At 40.7% G+C, this 23,887-nt stretch overlaps 11 non-coding genes across 11 annotated transcripts; all 11 read right to left on the bottom strand.

Annotated features, from left to right (window-relative positions):
- Nucleotides 1–298: 298 nt before the first annotated feature.
- On the bottom strand, nt 299–370 carry TRNAQ-UUG. Its single transcript has one exon. It is a non-coding gene; the product is annotated as a tRNA-Gln (tRNA).
- A 743-nt stretch (nt 371–1,113) lies between these two features.
- On the bottom strand, nt 1,114–1,185 carry TRNAQ-UUG. Its single transcript has one exon. It is a non-coding gene; the product is annotated as a tRNA-Gln (tRNA).
- A 744-nt stretch (nt 1,186–1,929) lies between these two features.
- TRNAQ-UUG lies at nt 1,930–2,001 on the bottom strand. The gene has a single exon. It is a non-coding gene; the product is annotated as a tRNA-Gln (tRNA).
- A 3,063-nt stretch (nt 2,002–5,064) lies between these two features.
- On the bottom strand, nt 5,065–5,136 carry TRNAQ-UUG. Its single transcript has one exon. It is a non-coding gene; the product is annotated as a tRNA-Gln (tRNA).
- Nucleotides 5,137–6,624: 1,488 nt separating this feature from the next.
- On the bottom strand, nt 6,625–6,696 carry TRNAQ-UUG. The gene has a single exon. It is a non-coding gene; the product is annotated as a tRNA-Gln (tRNA).
- Nucleotides 6,697–7,456: 760 nt separating this feature from the next.
- On the bottom strand, nt 7,457–7,528 carry TRNAQ-UUG. Its single transcript has one exon. It is a non-coding gene; the product is annotated as a tRNA-Gln (tRNA).
- A 1,508-nt stretch (nt 7,529–9,036) lies between these two features.
- On the bottom strand, nt 9,037–9,108 carry TRNAQ-UUG. Its single transcript has one exon. It is a non-coding gene; the product is annotated as a tRNA-Gln (tRNA).
- A 2,252-nt stretch (nt 9,109–11,360) lies between these two features.
- Nucleotides 11,361–11,432, bottom strand: TRNAQ-UUG. Its single transcript has one exon. It is a non-coding gene; the product is annotated as a tRNA-Gln (tRNA).
- Nucleotides 11,433–12,194: 762 nt separating this feature from the next.
- TRNAQ-UUG lies at nt 12,195–12,266 on the bottom strand. The gene has a single exon. It is a non-coding gene; the product is annotated as a tRNA-Gln (tRNA).
- A 759-nt stretch (nt 12,267–13,025) lies between these two features.
- TRNAQ-UUG lies at nt 13,026–13,097 on the bottom strand. Its single transcript has one exon. It is a non-coding gene; the product is annotated as a tRNA-Gln (tRNA).
- A 6,128-nt stretch (nt 13,098–19,225) lies between these two features.
- On the bottom strand, nt 19,226–19,297 carry TRNAQ-UUG. The gene has a single exon. It is a non-coding gene; the product is annotated as a tRNA-Gln (tRNA).
- Nucleotides 19,298–23,887: the final 4,590 nt, after the last annotated feature.

Raw genomic sequence — 23,887 nt, 5'->3', positions numbered from 1 at the left:
AGAGTAAAAAAAATGCCTATTTACTCTTAGCACATAGGCTAATTGTACTAAAATACAGTTTAGTCCAATGATTCGAGGTGTTATCTCCTCTGACACCTTTTTAACAGTACTTTATCTTTTGCCCATCACTTTGCCTGCAGCTACCCCAGGTGTCCACATTCCTGTACCTTCTGTTTTGTACTGTGCACCCCAAATACCGTGTATTACAAATAACAGTGTCCTAACTAGTTATTTTAAAAATAATAATTTCAAACAGTGCCCCAGAAGAAAATACTTCCTCACACAGAAATACAAAATCAGGTCCCACCGAGATTTGAACTCGGATCACTGGATTCAAAATCCAGAGTGCTAACCATTACACCATGGAACCCCCATGAGGGATTACTATTGATGGTCCTCTATAGTTTTTTAAATTGAATTTTATTAGCAGCTACATAGATAAGAGTAAAAAAAATGCCTATTTACTCTTAGCACATAGGCTAATTGTACTAAAATACAGTTTAGTCCAATGATTCAAGGTGTTATCTCCTCTGATTGCAGTGGTTGATTGTCCCTTTTCTTCTCCATCAGGCCCAGAGTGTCATGATAACGACTCCTGTCCATGGCAAATCTTATACTTAGCTTCTATTTGGCATTTATAATAAATACTATAGGAATATATAGATGTTAGAAATAACATTGAGAAAAAGATAAGGCTTTTGCAATGGGAGATATTTTTGGTTCCAAAAATAGATATTGCTACACCTAGAGGAGTGAACCCGCTGTGTAATTTCAAAGTGTTATTGCGAACACTTTGTGAAATTATTTTTTTAAGTTTTCATTTGTATTGTAATGTAAAGGGACCCATTAGGACCCAGATTGAATCTTTAGCACGTTGCTTTTCTAGCTCCCTCTTTCATGCTTATACCTAAAACTCAGACCTGACACCTTTTTAACAGTACTTTATCTTTTGCCCATCACTTTACCTGCAGCTACCCCAGTTGTCCACATTCCTGTACCTTCTGTTTTGTACTGTGTATTACAAATAACAGTGTCCTAACTAGTTATTCTTAAAACAATAGTTTCAAACAGTACCCCAGAAGTAAATACTTCCTCACACAGAAATAGAAACTTAGGTCCCATCGAGATTTGAACTTGGATCACTGGATTCAAAGTCCAGAGTGCTAACCATTACACCATGGAACCCCCATGAGGGATTACTATTGATGGTCCTCTATAGTGTTTTAAATTGAAATATATTAGCACCTACATAGATAAGAGTAAAAAAAAATGCCTATTTACTCTTAGCACATAGGCTAATTGTACTAAAATACAGTTTAGTCCAATGATTCAAGGTGTTATCTCCTCTGATTGCAGTGGTTGATTGTCCCTTTTCTTCTCCATCAGGCCCAGAGTGTCATGATAACGACTCCTGTCCATGGCAAATCTTATACTTAGCTTCTATTTGGCATTTAAAATGAATACTATAGGAATATATAGATGTTAGAAATAACATTGAGAATAAGATAAGGCTTTTGCAATGGGAGATATTTTTGGTTCCAAAAATAGATATTGCTACACCTAGAGGAGTGAACCCGCTGTGTAATTTCAAAGTGTTATTGCGAACACTTTGTGAAATTATTTTTTTAAGTTTTCATTTGTATTGTAATGTAAAGGGACCCATTAGGACCCAGATAGAATCTTTAGCACGTTGCTTTTCTAGCTCCCTCTTTCATGCTTATACCTAAAACTCAGACCTGACACCTTTTTAACAGTACTTTATCTTTTGCCCATCACTTTGCCTGCAGCTAGCCCAGGTGTCTACATTCCTGTACCTTCTGTTTTGTACTGTGTATTACAAATAACAGTGTCCTAACTAGTTATTCTAAAAATAATAGTTTCAAACAGTACCCCAGAAGTAAATACTTCCTCACACAGAAATAGAAACTCAGGTCCCACCGAGATTTGAACTCGGATCACTGGATACAAAGTCCAGAGTGCTAACCATTACACCATGAAACCCCCATGAGGGATTACTATTGATGGTCCTCTATAGTGTTTTAAATTGAATTATATTAGCACCTACATAGATAAGAGTAAAAAAAAAATGCCTATTTACTCTTAGCACATAGGCTAATTGTACTAAAATACAAATTAGTCCAATGATTCAAGGTGTTATCTCCTCTGATTGCAGTGGTTGATTGTCCCTTTTCTTCTCCATCAGGCCCAGAGTGTCATGATAACGACTCCTGTCCATGGCAAATCTTATACTTGGCTTCTATTTGGAATTTAAAATGAATACTATAGGAATATATAGATGTTATAAATAACATTGAGAATAAGATAAGGCTTTTGCAATGGGAGATATTTTTGGTTCCAAAAATAGATATTTCTACACCTAGAGGAGTGAACCCGCTGTGTAATTTCAAAGTGTTATTGCGAACACTTTGTGAAATTATTTTTTTAAGTTTTCATTTGTATTGTAATCTAAAGGGACCCATTAGGACCCAGATTGAATCTTTAGCACGTTGCTTTTCTAGCTCCCTCTTTCATCCTTATACCTAAAACTCCGACCTGACACCTTTTTAACAGTACTTTATCTTTTGCCCATCACTTTGCCTGCAGCTACCCCAGGTGTCCACATTCCTGTACCTTCTGTTTTGTACTGTGCACCCCAAATACCGTGTATTACAAATAACAGTGTCCTAACTAGTTATTCTAAAAATAATAGTTTCAAACAGTACCCCAGAAGTAAATACTTACTCACACAGAAATACAAACTTAAGTCCCACCGAGATTCAAAGTCCAGAGTGCTAACCATTACACCATGGAACCCCCATGAGGGATTACTATTGATGGTCCTCTATAGTGTTTTAAATTGAATTATATTAGCACCTACATAGATAAGAGTAAAAAAAAATGCCTATTTACTCTTAGCACATAGGCTAATTGTACTAAAATACAGTTTAGTCCAATGATTCAGGTGTTATCTCCTCTGATTGCAGTGGTTGATTGTCCCTTTTCTTCTCCATCAGGCCCAGAGTGTCATGATAACGACTCCTGTCCATGGCAAATCTTATACTTAGCTTCTATTTGGAATTTAAAATGAATACTATAGGAATATATAGATGTTATAAATAACATTGAGAATAAGATAAGGCTTTTGCAATGGGAGATATTTTTGGTTCCAAAAATAGATATTGCTACACCTAGAGGAGTGAACCCGCTGTGTAATTTCAAAGTGTTATTGCGAACACTTTGTGAAATTATTTTTTTAAGTTTTCATTTGTATTGGATATCACCTCCTGATAAACTTCGACCTGACACCTTTTTAACAGTACTTTATCTTTTGCCCATCACTTTGCCTGCAGCTACCCCAGGTGTCCACATTCCTGTACCTTCTGTTTTGTACTGTGCACCCCAAATACCGTGTATTACAAATAACAGTGTCCTAACTAGTTATTTTAAAAATAATAATTTTAAACAGTACCCCAGAAGAAAATACTTCCTCACACAGAAATACAAACTTAAGTCCCACCGAGATTCAAAGTCCAGAGTGCTAACCATTACACCATGGAACCCCCATGAGGGATTACTATTGATGGTCCTCTATAGTGTTTTAAATTGAATTATATTAGCACCTACATAGATAAGAGTAAAAAAATGCCTATTTACTCTTAGCACATAGGCTAATTGTACTAAAATACAGTTTAGTCTAATGATTCAAGGTGTTATCTCCTCTGATTGCAGTGGTTGATTGTCCCTTTTCTTCTCCATCAGGCCCAGAGTGTCATGATAACGACTCCTGTCCATGGCAAATCTTATACTTGGTTTCTATTTGGAATTTAAAATGAATACTATAGAAATATATAGATGTTATAAATAACATTGAGAATAAGATAAGGCTTTTGCAATGGGAGATATTTTTGGTTCCAAAAATAGATATTTCTACACCTAGAGGAGTGAACCCGCTGTGTAATTTCAAACTGTTATTGCGAACACTTTGTGAAATTATTTTTTTAAGTTTTCATTTGTATTGGATATCACCTCCTGATAAACTCCGACCTGACACCTTTTTAACAGTACTTTATCTTTTGCCCATCACTTTGCCTGCAGCTACCCCAGGTGTCCACATTCCTGTATCTTCTGTTTTGTACTGTGCACCCCAAATACCATGTATTACAAATAACAGTGTCCTAACTAGTTATTTTAAAAATAATAGTTTTAAACAGTACCCCAGAAGAAAATACTTCCTCACACAGAAATACAAACTCAAGTCCCACCGAGATTCAAAGTCCAGAGTGCTAACCATTACACCATGGAACCCCCATGAGGGATTACTATTGATGGTCCTCTATAGTGTTTTAAATTGAATTATATTAGCACCTACATAGATAAGAGTAAAAAAAATGCCTATTTACTCTTAGCACATAGGCTAATTGTACTAAAATACAGTTTAGTCCAATGATTCAAGGTGTTATCTCCTCTGATTGCAGTGGTTGATTGTCCCTTTTCTTCTCCATCAGGCCCAGAGTGTCATGTAAACGACTCCTGTCCATGGCAAATCTTATACTTGGCTTCTATTTGGAATTTAAAATGAATACTATAGGAATATATAGATGTTATAAATAACATTGAGAATAAGATAAGGCTTTTGCAATGGGAGATATTTTTGGTTCCAAAAATAGATATTTCTACACCTAGAGGAGTGAACCCGCTGTGTAATTTCAAACTGTTATTGCGAACACTTTGTGAAATTATTTTTTTAAGTTTTCATTTGTATTGTAATGTAAAAGGACCCATTAGGACCCAGATTGAATCTTTAGCACGTTGCTTTTCTAGCTCCCTCTTTCATGCTTATACCTAAAACTCCGACCTGACACCTTTTTAACAGTACTTTATCTTTTGCCCATCACTTTGCCTGCAGCTACCCCAGGTGTCCACATTCCTGTACCTTCTGTTTTGTACTGTGCACCCCAAATACCGTGTATTACAAATAACAGTGTCCTAACTAGTTATTCTAAAAATAATAGTTTCAAACAGTACCCCAGAAGTAAATACTTACTCACATAGAAATACAAACTCAGGTCCCACCGAGATTTGAACTCGGATCACTGGATTCAAAGTCCAGAGTGCTAACCATTACACCATGGAACCCCCATGAGGGATTACTATTGATGGTCCTCTATAGTGTTTTAAATTGAATTATATTAGCACTTACATAGATAAGAGTAAAAAAAATGCCTATTTACTCTTAGCACATAGGCTAATTGTACTAAAATACAGTTTAGTCCAATGATTCAGGTGTTATCTCCTCTGATTGCAGTGGTTGATTGTCCCTTTTCTTCTCCATCAGGCCCAGAGTGTCATGATAACGACTCCTGTCCATGGCAAATCTTATACTTAGCTTCTATTTGGAATTTAAAATGAATACTATAGGAATATATAGATGTTATAAATAACATTGAGAATAAGATAAGGCTTTTGCAATGGGAGATATTTTTGGTTCCAAAAATAGATATTGCTACACCTAGAGGAGTGAACCCGCTGTGTAATTTCAAAGTGTTATTGCGAACACTTTGTGAAATTATTTTTTTAAGTTTTCATTTGTATTGGATATCACCTCCTGATAAACTCCGACCTGACACCTTTTTAACAGTACTTTATCTTTTGCCCATCACTTTGCCTGCAGCTACCCCAGGTGTCCACATTCCTGTATCTTCTGTTTTGTACTGTGCACCCCAAATACCATGTATTACAAATAACAGTGTCCTAACTAGTTATTTTAAAAATAATAGTTTTAAACAGTACCCCAGAAGAAAATACTTCCTCACACAGAAATACAAACTCAAGTCCCACCGAGATTCAAAGTCCAGAGTGCTAACCATTACACCATGGAACCCCCATGAGGGATTACTATTGATGGTCCTCTATAGTGTTTTAAATTGAATTATATTAGCACCTACATAGATAAGAGTAAAAAAAATGCCTATTTACTCTTAGCACATAGGCTAATTGTACTAAAATACAGTTTAGTCCAATGATTCAAGGTGTTATCTCCTCTGATTGCAGTGGTTGATTGTCCCTTTTCTTCTCCATCAGGCCCAGAGTGTCATGTAAACGACTCCTGTCCATGGCAAATCTTATACTTGGCTTCTATTTGGAATTTAAAATGAATACTATAGGAATATATAGATGTTATAAATAACATTGAGAATAAGATAAGGCTTTTGCAATGGGAGATATTTTTGGTTCCAAAAATAGATATTTCTACACCTAGAGGAGTGAACCCGCTGTGTAATTTCAAACTGTTATTGCGAACACTTTGTGAAATTATTTTTTTAAGTTTTCATTTGTATTGTAATGTAAAGGGACCCATTAGGACCCAGATTGAATCTTTAGCACGTTGCTTTTCTAGCTCCCTCTTTCATGCTTATACCTAAAACTCCGACCTGACACCTTTTTAACAGTACTTTATCTTTTGCCCATCACTTTGCCTGCAGCTACCCCAGGTGTCCACATTCCTGTACCTTCTGTTTTGTACTGTGTATTACAAATAACAGTGTCCTAACTAGTTATTCTAAAAATAATAGTTTCAAACAGTACCCCAGAAGTAAATACTTCCTCACACAGAAATAGAAACTCAGGTCCCACCGAGATTTGAACTCGGATCACTGGATTCAAAGTCCAGAGTGCTAACCATTACACCATGGAACCCCCATGAGGGATTACTATTGATGGTCCTCTATAGTGTTTTAAATTGAATTACATTAGCACCTACATAGATAAGAGTAAAAAAAAATGCCTATTTACTCTTAGCACATAGGCTAATTGTACTAAAATACAAATTAGTCCAATGATTCAAGGTGTTATCTCCTCTGATTGCAGTGGTTGATTGTCCCTTTTCTTCTCCATCAGGCCCAGAGTGTCATGATAACGACTCCTGTCCATGGCAAATCTTATACTTAGCTTCTATTTGGCATTTAAAATGAATACTATAGGAATATATAGATGTTAGAAATAACATTGAGAATAAGATAAGGCTTTTGCAATGGGAGATATTTTTGGTTCCAAAAATAGATATTGCTACACCTAGAGGAGTGAACCCGCTGTGTAATTTCAAAGTGTTATTGCGAACACTTTGTGAAATTATTTTTTTAAGTTTTCATTTGTATTGTAATGTAAAGGGACCCATTAGGACCCAGATAGAATCTTTAGCACGTTGCTTTTCTAGCTCCCTCTTTCATGCTTATACCTAAAACTCCGACCTGACACCTTTTTAACAGTACTTTATCTTTTGCCCATCACTTTGCCTGCAGCTACCCCAGGTGTCCACATTCCTGTACCTTCTGTTTTGTACTGTGCACCCCAAATACCGTGTATTACAAATAACAGTGTCCTAACTAGTTATTCTAAAAATAATAGTTTCAAACAGTACCCCAGAAGTAAATACTTACTCACACAGAAATACAAACTCAGGTCCCACCGAGATTTGAACTCGGATCACTGGATTCAAAGTCCAGAGTGCTAACCATTACACCATGGAACCCCCATGACGGATTACTATTGATGGTCCTCTATAGTGTTTTAAATTGAATTATATTAGCACCTACATAGATAAGAGTAAAAAAAATGCCTATTTACTCTTAGCACATAGGCTAATTGTACTAAAATACAGTTTAGTCCAATGATTCAGGTGTTATCTCCTCTGATTGCAGTGGTTGATTGTCCCTTTTCTTCTCCATCAGGCCCAGAGTGTCATGATAACGACTCCTGTCCATGGCAAATCTTATACTTAGCTTCTATTTGGAATTTAAAATGAATACTATAGGAATATATAGATGTTATAAATAACATTGAGAATAAGATAAGGCTTTTGCAATGGGAGATATTTTTGGTTCCAAAAATAGATATTGCTACACCTAGAGGAGGGAACCCGCTGTGTAATTTCAAAGTGTTATTGCGAACACTTTGTGAAATTATTTTTTTAAGTTTTCATTTGTATTGGATATCACCTCCTGATAAACTCCGACCTGACACCTTTTTAACAGTACTTTATCTTTTGCCCATCACTTTGCCTGCAGCTACCCCAGGTGTCCACATTCCTGTACCTTCTGTTTTGTACTCTGCACCCCAAATACTGTGTATTACAAATAACAGTGTCCTAACTAGTTATTTTAAAAATAATAGTTTTAAACAGTACCCCAGAAGAAAATACTTCCTCACACAGAAATACAAACTTAAGTCCCACCGAGATTCAAAGTCCAGAGTGCTAACCATTACACCATGGAACCCCCATGAGGGATTACTATTGATGGTCCTCTATAGTGTTTTAAATTGAATTATATTAGCACCTACATAGATAAGAGTAAAAAAAAATGCCTATTTACTCTTAGCACATAGGATAATTGTACTAAAATACAGTTTAGTCCAATGATTCAAGGTGTTATCTCCTCTGATTGCAGTGGTTGATTGTCCCTTTTCTTCTCCATCAGGCCCAGAGTGTCATGTAAACGACTCCTGTCCATGGCAAATCTTATACTTAGCTTCTATTTGGCATTTAAAATGAATATTATAGGAATATATAGATGTTATAAGAAATAACATTGAGAATAAGATAAGGCTTTTGCAATAGGAGATATTTTTGGTTCCAAAAATAGATATTGCTACACCTAGAGAAGTGAACCCGCTGTGTAATTTCAAAGTGTTATTGCGAGCACTTTGTGAAATTATTTTTTTAAGTTTTCATTTGTATTGTAATGTAAAGGGACCCATTAGGACCCAGATTGAATCTTTAGCACGTTGCTTTTCTAGCTCCCTCTTTCATGCTCATACCTAAAACTCCGACCTGACACCTTTTTAACAGTACTTTATCTTTTGCCCATCACTTTGCCTGCAGCTACCCCAGGTGTCCACATTCCTGTACCTTCTGTTTTGTACTGTGCACCCCAAATACCGTGTATTACAAATAACAGTGTCCTAACTAGTTATTCTAAAAATAATAGTTTCAAACAGTACCCCAGAAGTAAATACTTACTCACATAGAAATACAAACTCAGGTCCCACCGAGATTTGAACTCGGATCACTGGATTCAAAGTCCAGAGTGCTAACCATTACACCATGGAACCCCCATGAGGGATTACTATTGATGGTCCTCTATAGTGTTTTAAATTGAATTATATTAGCACTTACATAGATAAGAGTAAAAAAAATGCCTATTTACTCTTAGCACATAGGCTAATTGTACTAAAATACAGTTTAGTCCAATGATTCAGGTGTTATCTCCTCTGATTGCAGTGGTTGATTGTCCCTTTTCTTCTCCATCAGGCCCAGAGTGTCATGATAACGACTCCTGTCCATGGCAAATCTTATACTTAGCTTCTATTTGGAATTTAAAATGAATACTATAGGAATATATAGATGTTATAAATAACATTGAGAATAAGATAAGGCTTTTGCAATGGGAGATATTTTTGGTTCCAAAAATAGATATTGCTACACCTAGAGGAGTGAACCCGCTGTGTAATTTCAAAGTGTTATTGCGAACACTTTGTGAAATTATTTTTTTAAGTTTTCATTTGTATTGGATATCACCTCCTGATAAACTCCGACCTGACACCTTTTTAACAGTACTTTATCTTTTGCCCATCACTTTGCCTGCAGCTACCCCAGGTGTCCACATTCCTGTACCTTCTGTTTTGTACTGTGCACCCCAAATACCGTGTATTACAAATAACAGTGTCCAAACTAGTTATTTTAAAAATAATAGTTTTAAACAGTACCCCAGAAGAAAATACTTCCTCACACAGAAATACAAACTTAAGTCCCACCGAGATTCAAAGTCCAGAGTGCTAACCATTACACCATGGAACCCCCATGAGGGATTACTATTGATGGTCCTCTATAGTGTTTTAAATTGAATTATATTAGCACCTACATAGATAAGAGTAAAAAAAATGCCTATTTACTCTTAGCACATAGGCTAATTGTACTAAAATACAGTTTAGTCCAATGATTCAAGGTGTTATCTCCTCTGATTGCAGTGGTTGATTGTCCCTTTTCTTCTCCATCAGGACCTGAGTGTCATGATAACGACTCCTGTCCATGGCAAATCTTATACTTGGTTTCTATTTGGAATTTAAAATGAATACTATAGGAATATATAGATGTTATAAATAACATTGAGAATAAGATAAGGCTTTTGCAATGGGAGATATTTTTGGTTCCAAAAATAGATATTTCTACACCTAGAGGAGTGAACCCGCTGTGTAATTTCAAACTGTTATTGCGAACACTTTGTGAAATTATTTTTTTAAGTTTTCATTTGTATTGGATATCACCTCCTGATAAACTCCGACCTGACACCTTTTTAACAGTACTTTATCTTTTGCCCATCACTTTGCCTGCAGCTACCCCAGGTGTCCACATTCCTGTACCTTCTGTTTTGTACTGTGCACCCCAAATACCGTGTATTACAAATAACAGTGTCCTAACTAGTTATTTTAAAAATAATAGTTTTAAACAGTACCCCAGAAGAAAATACTTCCTCACACAGAAATACAAACTCAAGTCCCACCGAGATTCAAAGTCCAGAGTGCTAACCATTACACCATAGAACCCCCATGAGGGATTACTATTGATGGTCCTCTATAGTGTTTTAAATTGAATTATATTAGCACCTACATAGATAAGAGTAAAAAAAATGCCTATTTACTCTTAGCACATAGGCTAATTGTACTAAAATACAGTTTAGTCCAATGATTCAAGGTGTTATCTCCTCTGATTGCAGTGGTTGATTGTCCCTTTTCTTCTCCATCATCCCAGAGTGTCATGTAAACGACTCCTGTCCATGGCAAATCTTATACTTAGCTTCTATTTGGCATTTAAAATGAATATTATAGGAATATATAGATGTTATAAGAAATAACATTGAGAATAAGATAAGGCTTTTGCAATAGGAGATATTTTTGGTTCCAAAAATAGATATTGCTACACCTAGAGAAGTGAACCCGCTGTGTAATTTCAAAGTGTTATTGCGAACACTTTGTGAAATTATTTTTTTAAGTTTTCATTTGTATTGTAATGTAAAGGGACCCATTAGGACCCAGATTGAATCTTTAGCACGTTGCTTTTCTAGCTCCCTCTTTCATGCTTATACCTAAAACTCCGACCTGACACCTTTTTAACAGTACTTTATCTTTTGCCCATCACTTTGCCTGCAGCTACCCCAGGTGTCCACATTCCTGTACCTTCTGTTTTGTACTGTGCACCCCAAATACCGTGTATTACAAATAACAGTGTCCTAACTAGTTATTCTAAAAATAATAGTTTCAAACAGTACCCCAGAAGTAAATACTTCCTCACACAGAAATACAAACTCAAGTCCCATCGAGATTTGAACTCAGATCACTGGATTCAAAGTCCAGAGTGCTAACCATTACACCATGGAACCCCCATGAGGGATTACTATTGATGGTCCTCTATAGTGTTTTAAATTGAATTATATTAGCACCTACTTAGATAAGAGTAAAAAAAATGCCTATTTACTCTTAGCACATAGGCTAATTGTACTAAAATACAGTTTAGTCCAATGATTCAAGGTGTTATCTCCTCTGATTGCAGTGGTTGATTGTCCCTTTTCTTCTCCATCAGGCCCAGAGTGTCATGATAACGACTCCTGTCAATGGCAAATCTTATACTTAGCTTCTATTTGGCATTTAAAATGAATATTATAGGAATATATAGATGTTATAAGAAATAACATTGAGAATAAGATAAGGCTTTTGCAATAGGAGATATTTTTGGTTCCAAAAATAGATATTGCTACACCTAGAGAAGTGAACCCGCTGTGTAATTTCAAAGTGTTATTGCGAACACTTTGTGAAATTATTTTTTTAAGTTTTCATTTGTATTGTAATGTAAAGGGACCCATTAGGACCCAGATTGAATCTTTAGCACGTTGCTTTTCTAGCTCCCTCTTTAATGCTTATACCTAAAACTCCGACCTGACACCTTTTTAACAGTACTTTATCTTTTGCCCATCACTTTGCCTGCAGCTACCCCAGGTGTCCACATTCCTTTACCTTCTGTTTTGTACTGTGCACCCCAAATACCGTGTATTACAAATAACAGTGTCCTAACTAGTTATTCTAAAAATAATAGTTTCAAACAGTACCCCAGAAGAAAATACTTCCTCACACAGAAATACAAACTCAGGTTCCACTGAGATTTGAACTCAGATCGCTGGATTCAAAGTTCAGAGTGCTAACCATTACACCATGGAACCCACATGAGGGATTACTATTGATGGTCCTCTATAGTGTTTCACATTGAATTATATTAGCACCTACATAGATAAAAGTAAAAAAAATGCCTATTTCCTCTTAGCACATAGGCTAATTGTACTAAAATACAGTTAAGTCCAATGATTCAAGGTGTTATCTCCTCTGATTGCAGTGGTTGATTGTCCCTTTTCTTCTCCATCAGGCCCAGAGTGTCATGATAACGACTCCTGTCCATGGCAAATCTTATACTTAGCTTCTATTTGGCATTTAAAATGAATACTATAGGAATATATAGATGTTATAAATAACATTGAGAATAAGATAAGGCTTTTGCAATGGGAGATATTTTTGGTTCCAAAAATAGATATTGCTTCAACTAGAGGAGTGAACCCGCTGTGTAATTTCAAAGTGTTATTGCGAACACTTTGTGAAATTATTTTTTTAAGTTTTCATTTGTATTGTAATGTAAAGGGACCCACTAGGACCCAGATTGAATCTTTAGCACGTTGCTTTTCTAGCTCCCTCTTTCATGCTTATACCTAAAACTCCGACCTGACACCTTTTTAACAGTACGTTATCTTTTGCCCATCCCTTTGCCTGCAGCTACCCCAGGTGTCCACATTCCTGTACCTTCTGTTTTGTACTGTGCACCCCAAATACCGTGTATTACAAATAACAGTGTCCTAACTAGTTATTCTAAAAATAATAGTTTCAAACAGTACCCCAGAAGAAAATACTTCCTCACACAGAAATAGATACTCAGGTCCCACTGAGATTTGAACTCGGATCACTGGATTCAAAGTCCAGAGTGCTAACCATTACACCATGCAACCCCCATGAGGGTTTACTGTTGATGGTCCTCTATAGTGTTTTAAATTCAATTATATTAGCACCTACATAGATAAGAGTAAAAAAAAATGCCTATTCCCTTACGTCCTCAACAGCAGCACAGATGGGGTTAACTGCCCCTGTGGACTGGTAGGACCGGCGGAATTTTAATGAGCCCAAGAACCAATAAACGATCTTCAGCTCCCTTAAAGGGAGGAGATCACCCCCCAGCCCACCGTGTTTTTTTCTGTCCTCTGGACAGGTGGACTGGCGTGTCGCTCCCTCTCTGGGAGCTGAAGATTGCTTAGGGGTTCTTTTCCCCTCCTTAAGCTTAGCTCGCTTTCTATGGATCTCAGTGCCTTTATTTTAGGCCTGATCATGGCGATTTCGGTCTGGGGTACCGTCGGGGAGGGGGGCGTCCCCTCCCCTCTTCTCTCATCATCTGTAGACGGTGCTCCGTCCCTCCGTTACCGCATGTGTGCGGCGCTATGGGCGCCGCCATTTTCCGGAAGTGACGCGCCCTAGGTGCGCTACGTCACTCCCGGTTTTCCGAAGCGTTGCGTGATGTATAAAACTCACCTTTCTTTTAAACTGGCTCCCTAGAAGGACATCCTGGACTTAGGATTAGTCTGGGGAGACAATTTTCGTAGGTAGAGCCAGTATAGGCTCTGGTTTTTCTACAAGAGAAAAAAAAAAAAAAAAGGGAGTGGTGCTGATCTCGTTTCAGGAACCCGCCCATTGGGCGGGGCTTCCTCCTTTTAAGCGCCCAGAGCCCATCAGTCAGTGCTCTGGTTGCGTTGCTTTCACAAGTTAGCTCCAGAGCTCTCCTGTGCTTTGTGATATTCCCTCAGTATTGCTTTGCTTGGGTTTTGTACTTCCTCTTCTTTCAGCTCTATTTCTTCTAGTGCTGGTGGGGCCCCTTAAGGTCTGGTTTTCTCCACCTCCTGATATTGTAGGTGTTATGACCTGTTTTGTTTCTTCCATTACAGACTATGGCTTCCCCTAAGGATCAGGATCAGCGGAAGGCTGGGGCCAAGAGGAAGCATTTGGCATGTTACGAATGTAACACACCCCTAGATGACAGCTGTCCTTACTCCAGATGTGAGAGTTGTCGCACGGCATCCACGGAACCCACGATGCAGGAGATGTTCCAATGGACCAAGACATACGTGGATGATTCCATCAAGGGAGTAGTTCAGCTGCTACCAGGTCCCTCTCAGACTCCCATGGAGGTGGTCGCACCGGTCAAAAGACCTACTCCCTGTTCAGTGGGGTCTTCTTCTGAGGAAGAAGAATCTACTTCTTGCTTTTTCCCTCCAGAAAAGACGCAGAAGTTACTCAAGTCCATCAGGTCGGGGGACCAGGATGTTGACATGGGGGAGTCCTCCGATCCCGCCGGTCGGACACAGCGTGTCTTTAGAGCGGATGAGACCCTCCTCTCTGTGATGCGCACAGAGTGGAAAAAGCCTGAGAAGGGTCCAGTGCTTACCAGAAAATTCAGACTCATGTACCCGATGGCTAAACCCTTGGTGGAATCGTGGGGTTCCGTTTCCAAGGTGGACATGGCTATAGCCAAGTTGTCCCGGCACACTCTAGTCCCTGCAGACGATGGGTCTAGCCTGCAGGACCCTCTAGACCGGAGGGCAGAGTGCACCCTTAGGAGGGGTTACGCGGCGGCCGCTGCCTCCGCATCTACTTCCATTGCGGCCACTGAGGTAGCCACCTATCTACGCTCTAGGCTTAATCAAATCCAGACGGATGTGGACCAGAGCGCATCAAGAGACGACATCCTGGCAGCCTTCAAGTCAGCCAACCTGGCTATGGACTTTTTAGTTGATTCCTCCCAGATGCAGCTGAAGCTGGCCGCCAAAACTATGGCCCTAGTTTCAGCTGCCCGCAGGCCACTCTGGCTGAAACCGTGGATCGCGGATAACGAATCCAAGTTTAACCTTTGTGGGCTCCCCTTCGAACCAGATAGGTTATTCGGGTCCGAATTGGACAAAATAATGGAGGGGCTCTCCGATAAAAAAGGGAAGAGCCTCCCCCAGCAGCCCTTTCGGGGACGCCCCAGACAGGAAAAGAAGGGCAGAGGTCGTCCTGGGCAGCAGTCTAGGCGCAGAGATTGGGGGGGGCCGTCTCGTAAATATCCGAGACGCCCCCGCAAACCCACCAGGGAGGCAAAACCCTCCTGACTATGGGCCTCCTCGAGGCTCTTGGATAAGCCCTGCTGCCCCTGCAGTGTCTCCTCTAGATTTTCCCATACCCCTCCCCCAGATTCCCGTGGGGGGTCGTCTTACCCATTTCAAAGACTCTTGGAGCCGGTTGATTGCAGACCCCTGGGTCCAGGACATAGTTTCCGCCGGGTACCGGGTAGATCTTATCTCTCTCCCCCCAGAGAGATTCATCGCCACACGAAACTTCGGGTCTGCCAAACAGGTGGTCCTAGAATCTTACATTCAGGACTATATTTCCAAGGGAGCCCTAGAGGAGGTACCGGCAGGGGAGAGGGGCCTAGGGATTTATTCACCAGTGTTCCTGGTTCCCAAGAAGACAGGAGATCGATTTGAGATTCCTCAATCGATTTATAAGGAAAACAAGGCTTCGCATGGAAACCATAAGGTCAGTCAGCCATATCCTGAATCCTGGGGACGTCATGGCTACTCTGGACCTCAAGGATGCGTACCTTCACATTCCGATCCATTCCGCTTCCCGGAAACTCCTCAGGATCGCGGTCCAGATTTCAGGGGTTTGCAGGCACTTTCAGTTCGCCGTGCTTCCCTTTGGAATCTCTTCTGCCCCCCTTATCTTCACCAAGGTGGTGGTTTCGGTGGTGGCAGCTTTGAGACTCCAAGGACTGACTATTATTCCTTATCTGGACGATTGGTTTTTCATAGCCTCTTCAGTTCCGATCCTTACCCACCATCTTCAGGTCGCAATCTCTTTTCTCTTCCGCCTAGGCTGGATTATCAACTGGCAGAAGTCGAATGTGAGCCCATCGACTTCAATCCATTACTTAGGATTCGTGGTCGACTCTGTGGAGATGTCCCTCCGGTTGACTCCAGAAAGGAGAGCGCGAATTCAGGACCTGGCAAAGGTCCTTTATGTCCCTCGTCGAGTCTCCATCCGGACTCTCATGAAGATGCTGGGGCTCATGTCAGCGGCTGCGGATGCGGTCCCTTGGGCGCTATGGCACCTCCGTCCTCTTCAGTCGGAGGTCTTACACCTATGGAACGGCAGCCCTGCGGGGCTAGATTCACTGTGCTCCCTGTCCGGTCAAACCCGAAAATCCCTCAGATGGTGGTTTCAGCTACCAGCAGGGAAGTCTATGACCCAACCAGCTTGGGTCATATTGACTACAGACGCGTCCCTTGTAGGCTGGGGCGCTCACCTGGACGGATCCCCAATTCAGGGATCTTGGTCTCCTCTGGAGCGGCATCTTTCCTCCAATCTTCGCGAGATGCGAGCTATCCGGCTAGCCCTGCTTCACTTTGCGCCTCAGATCCGGGGCAAAGCAGTGAAAGTCCAGTCAGACAATATGACTGCAGTTCTCTATATAAACAAACAGGGAGGCACAAGATCATTGCCCCTTCTGTCAGAGATCGGGGTAATTCTTCGGTGGGCAGAGCTGAACCTTTCCCATCTATCTGCCGTTCATATTCGAGGCTCCCTCAATATGATAGCGGAAGTCGAGGATTACCGACCATGGAGTGGTCTCTGCATCCGGAGATCTTCAGGCAGCTAGTTCACAGATGGGGTATGCCAGAAGTGGATCTCATGGCAACCAGGTTCAACGCCAAGGTGATGAGGTTCTGTTCCCTCTACAGGGAAGACAACCCCCTGGCGATAGATGCTCTGTCAATACCGTGGAGGTTCAGGCTGGCTTACATCTTCCCTCCCTTTTCCATGATACTGAGGGTATTGATGAAAATCCGTCAGGATCAGGCCTCGGTAATAGCCATCATACCGTTTTGGCCCAGAAGATCCTGGTTTACCCAGCTCATTCAGATGAGTCGGGGACAATACTGGAGACTCCCCCCAGGGCAGACCCTGGTGTCGTGGGACATTTACCTCTGCCTAGATCTGCACAGGTTCAACCTGACAGCCTGGAGGTTGATCAGTCCCTTCCCAACATAGAAGGGCTTTCCGAGTCGGTCCTGAGAACTTTGTCGCATTCCCGAGCAGAGTCTACAAAGAAGGCCTACTCCAGGATCATGAGAATCTTCGAGGCATGGTGTGATTCCAGACAGGTGGCGTCTGCAGATCCGCCCCCTTCCTGCGATACTTCAATTTCTTCAGGATGGATTAGATAGAGGCCTATCTCCAGCTACCTTGAAGGTACAGGTTTATGCCATCTCGGCCTGTCTCAACAGGCCACATTCTCGGGACCCACTCATCAAACGCTTCCTGAAGGTAGCTGAAAGACTAAAGCCTACTATACTGAAACCTAATCCCCAGTGGGATCTTTCAGTAGTGCTCAGGGGGCTAGCATCTCCCCCCTTCGAGCCCTTGGAGGAGGTAAATTTTAAATTTTTGACTTTAAAGATGGTCTTTCTTCTGGCTATAGCTTCAGCCAAAAGAGTTTCTGAATTGCAGGCTTTCTCCGCAATTCACCCGTACATTATTTTTCTACAGGATAGAGTACTCCTGAAGTTTTTACCTTACTTCAGGCCTAAGGTGCCTACTTTCCAGAACATCAATCAGGTAATATCTTTACCAGTTTTGTTTACAGCCTCCTCCTCTGATACTCCAGCTAGAGACCCGCTGGATATTTCTAGATGCCTCCAGATCTATGTGGATAGATCTAGTGAGTTCAGGATAGATGAGAATCTTCTTATCCTGCTTGCCGGTAAGTCTAAAGGCCGTAAAGCGTCTAAAGCCACCATTAGTCGCTGGATCAAGGAGGCCATTATGGAAGCTTTCGTCTCCCAATCCTTAGATCCTCCTGAGTTGTAAAGGGCCCATTCTACTAGGGCGGTCTCCACCTCGATTGCGGAGAGAAGACTCCTCCCCTTAGAGTTGATCTGTAAGGCGGCCTCCTGGAGCTCTGAGTCAACCTTCATCTCCCATTATAGGATAGATGCTAGGATGGCAGAGTTTTCGGCTTTTGGGCAGACTGTTCTTAGTTCTGCCAGGCATGAGGACCCTCCCTAGGGGATTCTTCTTGCTATCTCCCCATCTGTGCTGCTGTTGAGGACGTAAGGGAATCGTTAATTTCTAACGATAATTTGCTTTCCCTTAGTCCTAGCAGCAGCACACAAATATCCCACCCTAAATACATTATGCTTGTTAAAAACACGGTGGGCTGGGGGGTGATCTCCTCCCTTTAAGGGAGCTGAAGATCGTTTATTGGTTCTTGGGCTCATTAAAATTCCGCCGGTCCTACCAGTCCACAGGGGCAGTTAACCCCATCTGTGCTGCTGTTAGGACTAAGGGAAAACAAATTATCGTTAGAAATTAACGATTTACTCTTAGCACATAGGCTAATTGTACTAAAATACAGTTTAGTCCAATGATTCAAGGTGTTATCTCCTCTGATTGCAGTGGTTGATTGTCCCTTTTCTTCTCCATCAGGCCCTGAGTGTCATGATAACGACTCCTGTCCATGGCAAATCTTATACTTAGCTTCTATTTGGCATTTAAAATGAATATTATAGGAATATTTAGATGTTATAAGAAATAACATTGAGAATAAGATAAGGCTTTTGCAATGGGAGATATTTTTGGTTCCAAAAATAGATATTGCTACACCTAGAGGAGTGAACCCGCTGTGTAATTTCAAAGTGTTATTGCGAACACTTTGTGAAATTATTTTTTTAAGTTTTCATTTGTATTGTAATGTAAAGGGACCCATTAGGACCCAGATTGAATCTTTAGCACGTTGCTTTTCTAGCTCCCTCTTTCAAGCTTATACCTAAAACTCCGACCTGACACCTTTTTAACAGTACTTTATCTTTTGCCCATGACTTTTCCTGCAGCTACCCCAAGTGTCCACATTCCTGAACCTTCTGTTTTGTACTGTGCACCCCAAATACCGTGTATTACAAATAACAGTGTCCTAACTAGTTATTCTAAAAATAATAGTTTCAAACAGTACCCCAGAAGAAAATACTTCCTCGCACAGAAATAGAAACTCAGGTCCCACCGAGATGTGAACTCGGATCACTTGATTCAAAGTCCAGAGTGCTAACCATTACACCATGGAACCCCCATGAGAGATTACTATCGATGGTCCTCTATGGTGTTTCAAATTGAATTATATTAGCACCTACATAGATAAGAGTAAAAAAAAATTGCCTATTTACTCTTAGCACATAGGCTAATTGTACTAAAATACAGTTTAGTCCAATGATTCAAGTTGTTATCTCCTCTGATTGCAGTCATTGATTGTCCCTTTTCTTCTCCATCAGGCCCAGAGTGTTATGATAATGACTCCTGTCCATGGCAAATCTTATACTTAGCTTCTATTTGGCATTTAAAATGAATACTATAGGAATATATAGATGTTATATGAAATAACATTGAGAATAAGATTAGGCTTTTGCAATGGGAGATATTTTTGGTTATAAAAATAGATATTGTTGCACCTAGAGGGGTGAACCCGCTGTGTAATTTCAAACTGTTATTGCGAACACTTTGTGAAATTATTTTTTTAAGTTTTCATTTGTATTGTAATGTAAAGTGACCCATTAGGACCCAGATTGAATCTTTAGCACGTTGCTTTTCTAGCTCCCTCTTTCAAGCTTATACCTAAAACTTTGACCTGACACCTTTTCAACAGTACTTTATCTTTTTCCCATCACTTTGCCTGCAGCTACCCCAGGTGTCCACATTCCTGTACCTTCTGTTTTGTACTGTGCACCCCAAATACCATGTATCACAAATAACAGTGTCCTAACTAGTTATTCTATAAATAATAGTTTCAAACAGTACCCCAGAAGAAAATACTTTCCAATGTTGTGCCCTACACGGTAATATGCCCGCTTAGTGTCATGAACATAGTCATAGTTTCCTCTTTAAGCCTTGACACAGGGTAATAATGTCACATTTGTGGGGCCTAATAATAATGCACCGTATTGCCCCAACACAGCACTTCTGACCGCAACATGGTCTGCAATTTGACTCCCTATAGCGCTTATCCCTTTTTTTTTTATTTCATTGCTAGATGCTGCTCTTTGCAGTGTAACCTTACAGTACATGAAACTAATGACCCCTCCAACACTATAGCAAGACCTATACAAGATTATCAGAGCTAGTAGGTGGGTTCTAATCACAAATTTAATATTTATGTCCCACTTAGTATTTGAAAATAATTGAAGAAGGCTTCCATGTTTTCTTGTTTACTTAGCATAGTACAATAAAAAAGCAAGCAATGTAAAGAAATACAAAACATGGGGCGGAGCCAGCACTGGTCAGACATGGCTGCATGCTTCTGAGCTCTGTGACTTAGTCCGTCTGCAGCACTTGCTAATAGTGATGTCGCGAACATAAAATTTTCAGTTCGCGAACGCCGAACGCGAATTTCTGCAAATGTTCGCGAACGGGCGAACCGCCATAGACTTCAATAGGCAGGCGAATTTTAAAACCCACAGGGACTCTTTCTAGCCACAGTAGTGATGGAAAAGTTGTTTCAAGGGGACTAACACCTGGACTGTGGCATGCCGGAGGGGGGTCCATGGCAAAACTCCCATGGAAAATTACATAGTTGACGCAGAGTTGGATTTTAATCCATAAAGGGCATAAATCACCTAACAATCCAATTTTTTTTTTGAACAACGTGGTTTTAAACATCCAGTGTGTGTATACGATCAGGTATGATGTTGTATCGATCAGGTAGTGTAAGGGTTACGCCCGCTTCACAGACATTGACAGACCAAACTCCCCTTTTAATGCACCGCAAACAACTGCAAACAGTCCATTTGCCCAACCGCAAACTCCCCATTTGTTCAAGGTTGGATACCAAGCTAGCCATGTCCCGTTGATGTCATTGAAGGTTTCTTCCTCCACCCAGCCACGTCCACCCAGCCACAACACCAAGGGTCCCCGAAAGGTGAATTGAATTGATTTTTCGAACGGGGAGATGGTTAAAAAAACGCTGGCTCCCTCCCCTTTGTTTGAATCCACGGTCACTGCGTCTGTGCCGTGCAATTTACTCCCCCACCTGATATGAGTGGTATTTACTGTAGTTCTCTCTTCTCATCAGTTTAATCCCTGTTACGTCCCCAATCTGGGGTAAAATTATTAAATAGATTTTTCGAACAGGGAGATGGTTAAAAAAATGCTGGCTCCCTCCCCTTTGTTTGAATCCACGTGACGGTCACTGCGTCTGCACAGTGCAATCTACTGCCCCACCGGATATGAGTGGTATTTTCTGTAGTACTATTCTCATCAGTTTAATCCCTGTTACGTCCCCAATCTGGGGTCAAATTATTAAATAGATTTTTCGAACGGGGAGATGGTTAAAAAAATGCTGGCTACCTCCCCTTTGTTTGAATCCACGCCACGGTCACTGCGTCTGCACCGTGCAATTTACTGCCCCATCGGATATGAGTGGTATTTTCTGTAGTACTATTCTCATCAGTTTAATCCCTGTTACGTCCCCAATCTGGGGTCAAATTATTAAATAGATTTTTCGAACGGGGAGATGGTTAAAAAATGCTGGCTCCCTCCCCTTTGTTTGAATCCACGCCACGGTCACTGCGTCTGCACCGTGCAATTTACTGCCCCACCGGATATGAGTGGTATTTTCTGTAGTACTATTCTCATCAGTTTAATCCCTGTTAAGTCCCCAATCTGGGGTCAAATTATTAAATTGATTTTTCGAACGGGGAGATGGTTAAAAAAATGCTGGCTCCCTCCCCTTTGTTTGAATCCACGCCATGGTCACTGCGTCTGCACCGTGCAATTTACTGCCCCACCGGATATGAGTGGTATTTTCTGTAGTACTATTCTCATCAGTTTAATCCCTGTTACGTCCCCAATCTGGGGTCAAATTATTAAATAGATTTTTCGAACGGGGAGATGGTTAAAAAAATGCTGGCTCCCTCCCCTTTGTGTGAATCCACGGCACGGTCATTACGTCTGCACCGTGTAATTTACTGCCTCACCGGATATGAGTGGTATTTTCTGTATACTATTCTCATCAGTTTAATCCCTGTTACGTCCCCAATCTGGGGTCAAATTATTAAATAGATTTTTTGAACGGGGAAATGGTTAAAAAAATGCTGGCTCCCTCCCCTTTGTTTGAATCCACGCCATGGTCACTGCGTCTGCACCGTGCAATTTACTGCCCCACCGGATATGAGTGGTATTTCCTGTAGTACTATTCTCATCAGTTTAATCCCTGTTACGTCCCCAATCTGGGGTCAAATTATTAAATAGATTTTTCGAACAGGGAGATGGTTAAAAAAATGCTGGCTCCCTCCCCTTTGTTTGAATCTACGGCACGGTCAATATGTCTGCACCGTGCAATTTACTGCCCCACCGGATATGAGTGGTATTTTCTGTAGTACTATTCTCATCAGTTTAATCCCTGTTACGTCCCCAATCTGGGGTCAAATTATTAAATAGATTTTTCGAGCGGGGAGATGGTTTAAAAAATGCTGGCTCCCTCCCCTTTGTTTGAATCCACGCCACGGTCACTGCGTCTGCACCATGCAATTTACTGCACCACCGGATATGAGTGGTATTTTCTGTAGTACTATTCTCATCAGTTTAATCCCTGTTACGTCCCCAATCTGGGGTCAAATTATTAAATAGATTTTTCGAACGGGGAGATGGTAAAAAAAAAATGCTGGCTCCCTCCCCTTTGTTTGAATCCACGTGACGGTCACTGCGTCTGCACCGTGCAATTTACTGCCCCACCCGATATGAGTGGTATTTTCTGTACTACTATTCTCATCAGTTTAATCCATGTTACGTCCCCAATCTGGGGTCAAATTATTAAATTGATTTTTCGAACGGGGAGATGGTTAAAAAAAATGCTGTCTCCCTCCCCTTTGTTTGAATCCACGCCACGGTCACTGCGTCTGCGCCGTGCAATTAACTGCCCCACCTGATATGAGTGGTATTTTCTGTAGTACTATTCTCATTAGTTTAATCCCTGTTACGTCCCATATCAGGGTGGGATTGCCTTCTGTGAAAAATAATTTAGGACGGGTAACTTCGACTGCCTTCACAGTGACAGACCAAACTCTGATACACCAAAATGAATTGATTTTATGAACCGGGAGATGGAAAAAGCAGCTTGGTCGGTCCTCTTACTCAGTCCCAAGTTGGGGCACTGCGCGTGCACGGAGCAATGTGCTGTGACACCCTATATGAGTGGTGTCTTAACTAGTACTATTCCTATCAGTTTAATCCCTGTTACGTCCCCTATCCGGGGACGTGTGTCGAATTGATTAACCATTGTCGAATTAACGAACCATTACGACATCCTGGAATAATTTAGTTCTGAGCTTTGTACTTGCTTTGTATTGGAATTGATGGGGATTTTTTAAATTGTCTGCATTATTTCTAATAAACTATTAAGAGACTTTATTATGATTTTTTTATTTTATGTATTAAAAACCCACCCATACAACTTAAAAAAATTATATAAAAAAATGGAAGGTTTTTCTATGAAAAATTCTCTAAGGCTGGATCCCGAAGGGCTGTGTCGATGTGTAGGACTGAAAAAGCTCTGCATGTCCTCCATCAACAACACATCTGTAAAGCGTCCTGTCCTTGCCGCCATGGTCATGGTAGGAGGAGGATTACTTTCACCTCTTCCCCTGTTAGATTCCCGTTGTGCTGTGAC

Source organism: Bufo bufo, assembly GCF_905171765.1.
Source record: "Bufo bufo chromosome 1 unlocalized genomic scaffold, aBufBuf1.1 SUPER_1_unloc_7, whole genome shotgun sequence".
NCBI lineage: Eukaryota > Metazoa > Chordata > Amphibia > Anura > Bufonidae > Bufo > Bufo bufo.
This window is presented reverse-complemented; position numbering and strand designations above follow the sequence as displayed.